The sequence below is a fragment of the Sylvia atricapilla genome, chromosome 2 (genome assembly GCF_009819655.1).
Source record: "Sylvia atricapilla isolate bSylAtr1 chromosome 2, bSylAtr1.pri, whole genome shotgun sequence".
In the NCBI taxonomy this organism is placed as follows: Eukaryota; Metazoa; Chordata; class Aves; order Passeriformes; family Sylviidae; genus Sylvia; species Sylvia atricapilla.
In genome coordinates, this window is record NC_089141.1 from 95,953,095 (window position 1) to 95,961,938 (window position 8,844).

The 8,844-nt window shown below is 42.7% G+C and overlaps 1 protein-coding gene across 1 annotated transcript in view; it reads right to left on the reverse strand.

The window, feature by feature from the left end:
* The window catches only part of MID1 (midline 1), a 140,608-nt gene extending 132,316 nt beyond the window's left edge, over positions 1-8,292 (reverse strand). Inside the window, exon 1 of the mRNA XM_066313863.1 lies at positions 8,104-8,292. The gene's annotated coding sequence lies outside the window, so the exon portion shown is untranslated. The remainder of the gene's footprint in view (positions 1-8,103) is intronic.
* Between the last annotated feature and the right edge of the window lie 552 nt (positions 8,293-8,844).

Below are 8,844 nucleotides of genomic sequence, written 5' to 3' on the forward strand. Positions count from 1 at the left end.
ATCCCCTGGTTGTTCCCTGACATACCACAACTTGAGCCCTGACAGATGCCTTACACGTCCATATGTGAGCAGAGGATAAGCAAACATAAATATGAAGGAAAAGGCTTGTGATTTTGATGAAGACTAAAAGAAAACACCTCATCTTTCCCTGAGAGAAGTATTGATGACTTTGTATGATACCTTGCCTTTCAGGGAAGTATACGGTGTGGTTCCTTTAAGCCACTCTATTTTACATAAGCATCTAGGTAAAGTTAAAAATGCTGTGTTTTAGCAACTAAAAACCTCTATGGAAAAGGTGTACATAGCTATATGAGTTAGCATAGTCATAGAACTTTATTGAGTCAAATACAAAAGGGACAAGATATTTTTTAGAATTTGCAACTATATTTTTTGCTGTAACTAAATTTACTCCTTTTTGTTGCACAGAGAACATATATGCAAGAGAATCTGGTTTCAGGTTTTTGTTTTGTATCAGTTTTTCCCAGATCTCTAGAATTAGCCTGAAGGATCCTTTTAGAGAGCAAGTAAATATATAAAATATTAGGACAACACTGCAATGCAAAAAGGATGTTAAATTGCTCATCCAAGGAGATGACATAACAAATACTGACATAATTTCCAAGCAGCAAAGCAAAACTAGGTCAAATCACATTGACCTATCTAACATAATAAGCCTTTTTTTTTCGGATTTTTACAATGTAGACTGTGTCTCCAGGCATTAATGTCCCCTGTTATCAATGTATAGTGTTGTCACTCTGCTTTAATGTCTTATCACCATGTTGTGTTAATTAGACCAAAACAATACACTGCACTTTTGAACTGCTTAAATCCCAGTTTGAAACCTCTGTCTAAACTATAATTCTGAGGTTTTCCAGTTAGAAATTAAATCATTAACCATTTACCTGTTTGAGTAGGTGCTGGTGGGATAGGGCAAATTTTGACCCATACAGTCAGAACTTAGGCTTCCTAAGTTGTTCAAAACAAGGTCCATAGAGCTGACAGTTCTCAGGGAGGAAATGCATGGATGTATCAATGGCGTTTGATACAAGGCATAACCAAAGAACACACAGTCTCTCGAGTATCACATGGACAAACCTGGTCTGTGCTTCACAGAGTGTCCCTGCCCAAGAGCTTTATCCACATTCACTGTCCTGAAAGGAACAGTCCTTTTCCTTGCTCAGGGCAAACTTCCCTTCTCCTGTTCTTGTTCCTCTGCACATCAGATTTGCAACACGTGTATTTTTTCAGTGAGATCATTTACAGAGTTGCTTAGGCTTCTGCCTACAGTCTCTTGTGTGTCCAACAAGAACAGAAACACAAGAAGTAAGAGAGATCTGTCTGTATCCCTGCAGCCAGAGCTGAGGTGGAACCAGAGACTGGGCTGATGGCCTCAGATCTCAGTGCCCAGGGAGCTGGAGCTGGTTACAAACAGGGAAAAGGGGGTGGCAGGAGACAGAGGCAGACCTTGGTGGTCCACAAAGAAGTTGCCAATAGAACATACATCTTCCATGTAAAATACATACAGATTTTGCAATAAGGTCACAATATTAGGGAGGGAAAACCGGAACAATCCAATGATAAAACCAAAGCCCTCTCCAAAACTTTTGAAGCTTGCTTAGTGATGAAGAGTTCCTTGAAACTGGGATGCTGGCTGTTTTTATGATGGAGTGGTTAGATTTGGCAACTCCCATTCTAAATATAAATATATCAAAATGTGTAGTGTTTATTTTTTCCTTTTGTTTTCTTCTTTTTTTCCCTTTCATGTCTCCATTTACCTCTCAGGAAGAAAAATCTCCAAACTAATACACAAAACATGTCAAATTAAAATGAAAAAGAAGAAAAAAACCCCAACAAAAACCAAACAACAAAACAAAACAACAAAAAAATCCCACCCTAAACAGAAACCCAAAACCCCAAACCAAAACAAAGTAAAAGCCAAAAGGGATCGTGTTTCCATATGGAATAACTACTGAAAAAAAAGAATAGAATTTTTTTGAGAACAGCTTTGCCATAAAATACTGATTTCTCAGTAGTTTTGAAAGAAAACATCAGTCTCAACTAGTGCCTCAATTAAAGGTTAAAAAAAAAAAAAAAAAAAAAAAAAGGAGATCCCAGAAATGGGGGAGGGAGGGTCTCATCTAAATAAGCTCTCACTTCACCTGAGTCTACAAAGTGCATCAGCTTGTCAGAACCACAAATGAGTCTGCCCTACCACTCTAGCAGTGTGAGGAGAGAGTCTGTGTGTGTGTGGGGAGAGAGTTTTTCTAAGCTTCTGCTGCAGTTGTTCAGTAATTAGATACCTGCAGACCCAGAGAGATGAGTCAATGCTGTTAGTCCTGGGCACCTGCTCTGACACTGGAGCCCCACAGTACAAGGCAGCCTGGGTGAAGAGTGATGAGAAGATGTTGCCACCAAAGGCATGAGAAATATGTTGGCCTTTTTGCCCCAAAATGTGGAGTGACTGTCATAGTGTGTCACCAGCTTCTTTCTGGGACAATAAACTGTTCCTCCATAAATACTTTCCTTAAAGTCTATCACACTACATTAAAAAAATCCTATCAACCCCATTGGTCTCCTCATTTACTCTCTTTTTACTCCTTTTACAGGAATAAAAGCCTGGCCTTTCTTTTACTTGTTTTACTATCCTAAAATTGTTCTTGCACCCAGTTATCTCAACACTTATTCAACCATAAAACTTTTTGGGCCAAACAAACATTGCCTCTTTGCCAGCTTTCTTCTCCTCCCACAGCCCCTGGGAAGATATAAATACCAATGATAAAAAACCATGACATGACAGCAAATGGGAAAGAATTTTAAAGAATTAAGAACTTTTTTTACTGTTTATAAAAGAGATCAAAATCAGCTTCCTACCCTTTAGCGCTTTTCCCAGCTTTCAGACGGGCTGGATTCTGCACTGCAAGCCAGGGATCTGAGGGATATACAGTAATTCCTTACAGCTTGCTAAAGCATTACAAGCTCTAAGCTGCACGACTGTAATAAAGACTTTGAACCAAAAACAGGCTAAAAAATGAAATACCCTGCAAAGTCTGAAATTCAGTTCAAACAAACTCCAGTGCACATCCAAAAGGCAATTAATACGGCTGCATGTGAATACTGGTCTGCTCCTTTCTCTCAGCTCAGTCTTCACCCACAGACAAATCAAACTGTTTCTAAAAATGCTGAAGCATTTGCTGAGCTTCAGCAGATTCCCTGCGAGCATTTACCACTGTGAACTCCTTGTTCCCAGCATTTCATTTTCCTTAACCCCAGGATCCAGCAGACCCCTTACCTCTCGTGCTACTCTGTGGAGGGACTCTGAGGTCTGACAACTTTTTGCAGTGCTCAGAAGCTGTGGAAACCCTCTGTTGCACTGCCTGCTTGCCTGTCCCTTGGCAGTGGGGAAGCCCTGAGACCAGGCAGCAGTGGGAAGCCAGCACAGCAGAGGGCTGGGCAGGCTGGAGGGAGGGAGCTGGAGACAGACCTCATCAAAGGTAGGAGGCCTAGTGGGGATCATGGAGACAGAGATACACATCTAAATAATTCAGGCTCTTATAAAAGCTTTAGGCTGAGTTCTGTTCAAGAAGCGAAATGGAGCTGAATTTTGATGTATTTCAGGCTTCCATCAATGCAGAACGTGGTGTTACCTAATAACCTGACACTGAAAAAACAACATTATTTAAAAAGTATTCCACATCAAGTTAATGAGGAAAGTGGTTATGGATATGTATATTTATAGCTTTAGGTTGAAATTCTATCACGGGAAGATTTTGAGAGCTTCAAGTCTGACCTCTACAGGTAGGTCGCTGAAATAGGAACAGGAACTTGGGATCACAAATCGTACACAGAACTTTCATAAATCAGGGAAAGGTAATGGATCAGATGCACTACTTAACACCACATTATCATCCGTGCCTCCTGAAGTCATATTTTAAAAACACAACTATTTGTATCAATATCTGTGGGAATTTGGCTCCTGCAAATGCTTCTTTTGCAAACTGCACAGACAGCACAGCACCACGAGAAAAAGCACATCTAGCATGAATATTTTTACCTTCAAAAGTGTAAATGGGTTATGCTCTGCTTTTTATTATCCCTCCCCCTTCCTCACCAATCTTCCACATGATCTACTCTTGCAGAGCTACAGAAACAAGCACTTTGAAACTGATAACATTCATTTGAGTTTTGCTAAAGTGATGTTTTTAAATGCCCTGATTGGTGCCACCTTTTTCTAATCAGAACCAACCACTCTAACAAAATACCCTTTGTCAGGGGATCCCATCCCCTCTGTTCCCACCAACCTACAGCACATGTTGCTATAGCTACCCTGCATGTCTATTTACCACACAAGTGATCAAAGGGAGCAGACAGCACACATACACACATGCACAAAAATCCTCCCCAGGCTTCCTACCGAGCAATGTCCAGCCACTAATTAACTGATACACTCCCAGCCTGCGGACTCTGTACACTTGTTTTCTTTATTCTGCATGGTACACACACAAAAAAAGGCAGCATTCTTCAAGATGCTCTTTCTTCCCTTACAGGCCAAAAAAACAACAAAACATCCCAGGATGAACTCTATAAGATAATATCCTAGTGCCAGGCAAAGGATTACAGAACTACAGCACAAGAATACTGCTTTTCTGCAGAGGGACACATTAAGAATTTTAAAAAGGTATGCAAAAGAAAATAGGAAATAAGAAACACATGCTAAGAACCTAAACAGCTGAAAGGAAGGGGGGTGGTTGTGAATTTTGCATATGTTTTGCACTGAAATTGTATACAGCCTTTATTCACTTGGTGATTATATGCACACTTAAAGCCATATGACTGAAGACATGATAAGTAATTATAATGGCTTTATGCACCTTAGAAACACAGTTTTTCATTTTGAGGTGGCCTGCCAGTTAACAGTTCTTTAGTTGAACCTCTTTATATAACAAAGGGCTCAGGACTCAAGACTGCCTCGATCAAAGTCAATGGTACTTCAATAGGAAGAGGCCAAAATAAGGAGATGCATTTTTTGTCAATGACACTCCTGCAAGCTGCACTTCAGGGATACGTTGTGGTTGAAAGGGAATGAAAATGAAGTATTAAAATTCATCAGACATTTGATTTTCTGTGAAGTAGGCTTAGGAAACAAAACAGAGCCCACAGTGCCCTCTCCAGTTCTGCAGCAAACTCAAGGAATCCAGCCACATAACTGTGTCCAGCCACACAAAAACTCCACCTTCATAAAGGCTGAGCACCCCTTCTGGAGTTTCCATCACTTGCAAATTTCCTTACTGTATAAATAATGAACTGAACTCAGTACTCTGCAAAGCAAAAAAAAAAAAAAAATTCTTGTCTCTTAGCTCTTTTTTAATGTTTTGTGACTACGTAAGATACCTTGAAAAATTGCACTTCTGCTTCCTGACACTAGTTTTACAGCACACACCAATGGGTATATTTCCTGTGGATGCTTAAACATTTACTGGTACATTGTGATCAGCATATTTTCTCAGATAGGATAGAAGTGTTCCTATTTTGGTTGTTGGACCTTATATTTGTGAGGTTATTCTACAAGACAGCAAAAAGACACCTCGTGCTGAGGTTTTCAATGATCAGCTAAAAATGACTGCTTCTTTATACTGTCTCGTTTATAAATCTCAACTCAGTATTTGCACCAACCCCTGCGACCAGCTGGAGACCATTGGACTGGCACAGCAGTAAATTAGGTTGAATCTTATCAACAGGCTGCATATTACATTTCTACAGTAATTCCTCCCTTCAGTTGGGGAAATTAGTGAGTTTGTCTTTCTGTGTGCTATTGTTCAGTAGCTGTGGGTTGCCCTTGGGTGGGATCAGTCATCAGCATAGTACATGGTTTCATTCCAGCACCTGCAGTACATTGCCATATGCCTGTGTACTTGAAGGTTCACTCTGCAACACCAAATTGAGCTGTAGGTCCTACCAAGAGCCTCTCAAAGTGGGAGCACTCACTCCCAAGGCCTGTGAAGAGGAAGGAGTTAACCCACTCCCTCCCAGCCGGTGTAAGGATGAGGAAAGGAGCACCAAAAGAAGGGCAGAGAAAGCAGCAGGACAGGTAGGGAGAGATGATTATAAGGTAGAAGGTAAAAAAGAGCCCTCTATTGCTCTGAATAGGAGGGCCATGGAAAGGTCACTCTGTATGTAACTCTTTCCCTTAACAATTTCCAACTAGGAGCAAGAATGAGGGCTCCAGCTGTACATGACTTGCTTCCTTCTAAGTGTCTGCTGTAATGGATTTCCTAAACGCTTTATACAGTTATTTCATAGCCCATCACAACCCTCATTTCCCACTAAAACAGGAATTCTGCTGACAGGGCTGATGCACACAGTAGCTGTGCACCACCTTGACGTCCAGCTCCCTGGATTTTGTCCCCCGGGCCCTAGCAGTGCCCACACTTTCCCTGCCAAACCGAAAACATTTGTGCACGGCAAACCAACCGAACCCAGAGAAATACTCCCAAACTATTCCCTTGGCACGGGAGAGGGGAACCGCGCTCCGAGGCAGGTGTTCAAACAAACGCTGGCCGCGGTTCGCTGCGGGCCCGGCAAGAACCAGCCCGCCTGTGCCTGCACCTCTCTTCAGGATGGAATGTCTCCCCCATCCCTCCTCCTCTTCTGGAGGGTACGTGTGTGCCTTAGCATTCCCCCTCCGCCCCCGTTCTCTAGTAGTCTCATTTGCCTTGTTCTTTTAACCCACCACTTACGAATCTTCATTGTCCCTGAAGCTTATTCTTTAGGTGGAAATATTCCAGAAGAGTGAAGTGCACGTTTCACAGAACATTTTCCACTTTGTTATTACCGTCCTGTAACATTTCTGCTTCTTTCGCACTCCTTGTTGGTATCCCTCTGTGCCAAAGTACCCTCTTGTGGTGATAATGATTTCTGATGACTACATGCATCCAGGTGATCAACTTGAGTATCTAAAATGCCCTTCATTGTGCTTTGCAAGGACAAGAATTTCCCTCTCTCTAAAGAGTTATAAAATGTGGTGATTTTGCTAGTGGGAGCAAGAAATACTTTTCCTTGTCCTGTCACCTATGTTTTCTCTTTCTCCACCCTTCCTCACCTCCTGTAACTTAGAGAAAACTGGCAAAGAAGCTGGGATTTCCCACCACGGTTTCAGAAAGCGAGCGTAAAACAAATGTTCCATTTGCGCTACAGGTGCAAAATCCTCACACATGCATTTCCTGGACGTGTTCTATAATAGTCCCCCTGAGAACTGAATGAATGACACCCACACAAAAAAACCTAGAAAACTTCTCATTTCCACATATTTACTCATTGTCTACCCTGAAAATAACATATTATGAGCAAGTTTAGGAAGTGGACTGGCTTTTTAAGCTGGGACAGATTTTTGGTTCAGTCTTAAGATACAGCCAGTTGTTCTTCCTCCCACGAGGCTCTTCTAAGTGTACATTGTTGCTGAAAACTATGAAAAACAAGAATCAAAAACATTTTGTCACTGTGCCCCTTAACTATGAGAATGAAAATAAAAGCTCCTTTTGTCTCCTCAGGTGAATAGAAGTCTTTAGAAAAAAAAAAAAAAACTCATTTGAATAATCTTAGGAAAAAAAAATCCCTAGAAAACCCATCTTAAAGTACTTTTGTGAAGCTGCAAGACAGCTTGAAACTACTACGTTTTAAAACAATCAGAAGATTAAAGCCCTGGCAGGCAAGGAACTCATGCAGAGCTGTTTAATAAATTATCCTTGGGCTGAATTATTGGCATATTTAGGCTTATAACACAGCAAGTTCTTTCCCCTCTCATGTCACAAACAGGGCTGCGAGACAGCCTGCACAATGCGCTTAAACCATGGCAAACTGGAATTGATTTACATAGTTCGCAAACCGCTTCCATGCTCCCTGTGAATCCAAAACGTACCATGACTTGCATGGCATCCCTGCCTACCGGGAGAATCAGAGGGGAAAAGAATTTAGTTGTTTTTTGGTTGTTTTCTTTCCCCCTCCCGCCCAGAAACTTACAAGAAGAAAATAAAGAGGAGGGGGGAGGAAAAATGCAGCGGAGATGGGGAGGGTTTGGGAGCTGTAGAAGCCGGAGCAGTGGCTCCTTACCTGCCTCATGGTGAGATTCCCATCATCCATCCAGCCGGCCAGGGGCTGCTCACTCCGCGCTGCTGTCGGCAGGGCAGAAATCCATCAACTTTCCCACCGTAAGCAAGTTTCCCTTCCTTCCTCTTCCCTGCCTGTTATCTCCCCCACCTCCCTTTTTATTCTTTGCTGGGGGGAGCGCGGAGACAATGTCAAGTTGTCCCGGCTTGTGCGGCGGGCTGTGGGGCGCGGGCGGCCGCGCTGCGCGGCTCCGGTTTCAAAGCGCGGGGAGCCGGCGGAGCCGAGCCGCGCCAATCAGCAGCCAGGGGAGGGCGGCGGGGCGCAGAAAGGCCGCGCCTGCACCGGGATTAGGGAAGCTTTCAAGGATTTGAAAGACTGAAAGCAGCTGGAAACAGTGTCTAGGGCTACAAAGAGGGAAGTCAATTTGCGGTGTAAGAGATTATTCCCGTTCTCATGTAGCTGCTCTGGGTCTGCTCGAAGCTCGACAGACTCCCAGGACTTCAGCGAGGATATGTAAATGCCCGGTTGAAACTAACGCAACATCAGTGATGCAGGAACGCTCGACAGCCGCCCGCTAAAGTGGCAATATCCCGTCTCCAGAAGCACCGATTTCCTCACGTCAGATTAAAAGGAAAAATTACATAATGACATAAGCAGGAAGTAAAATACCGTTTACAATTTACATTAAGGGCAAGTGCCTGTCTGTTGGAAGGAACGAAGATACATGTGTGGATCCGTAGGCTA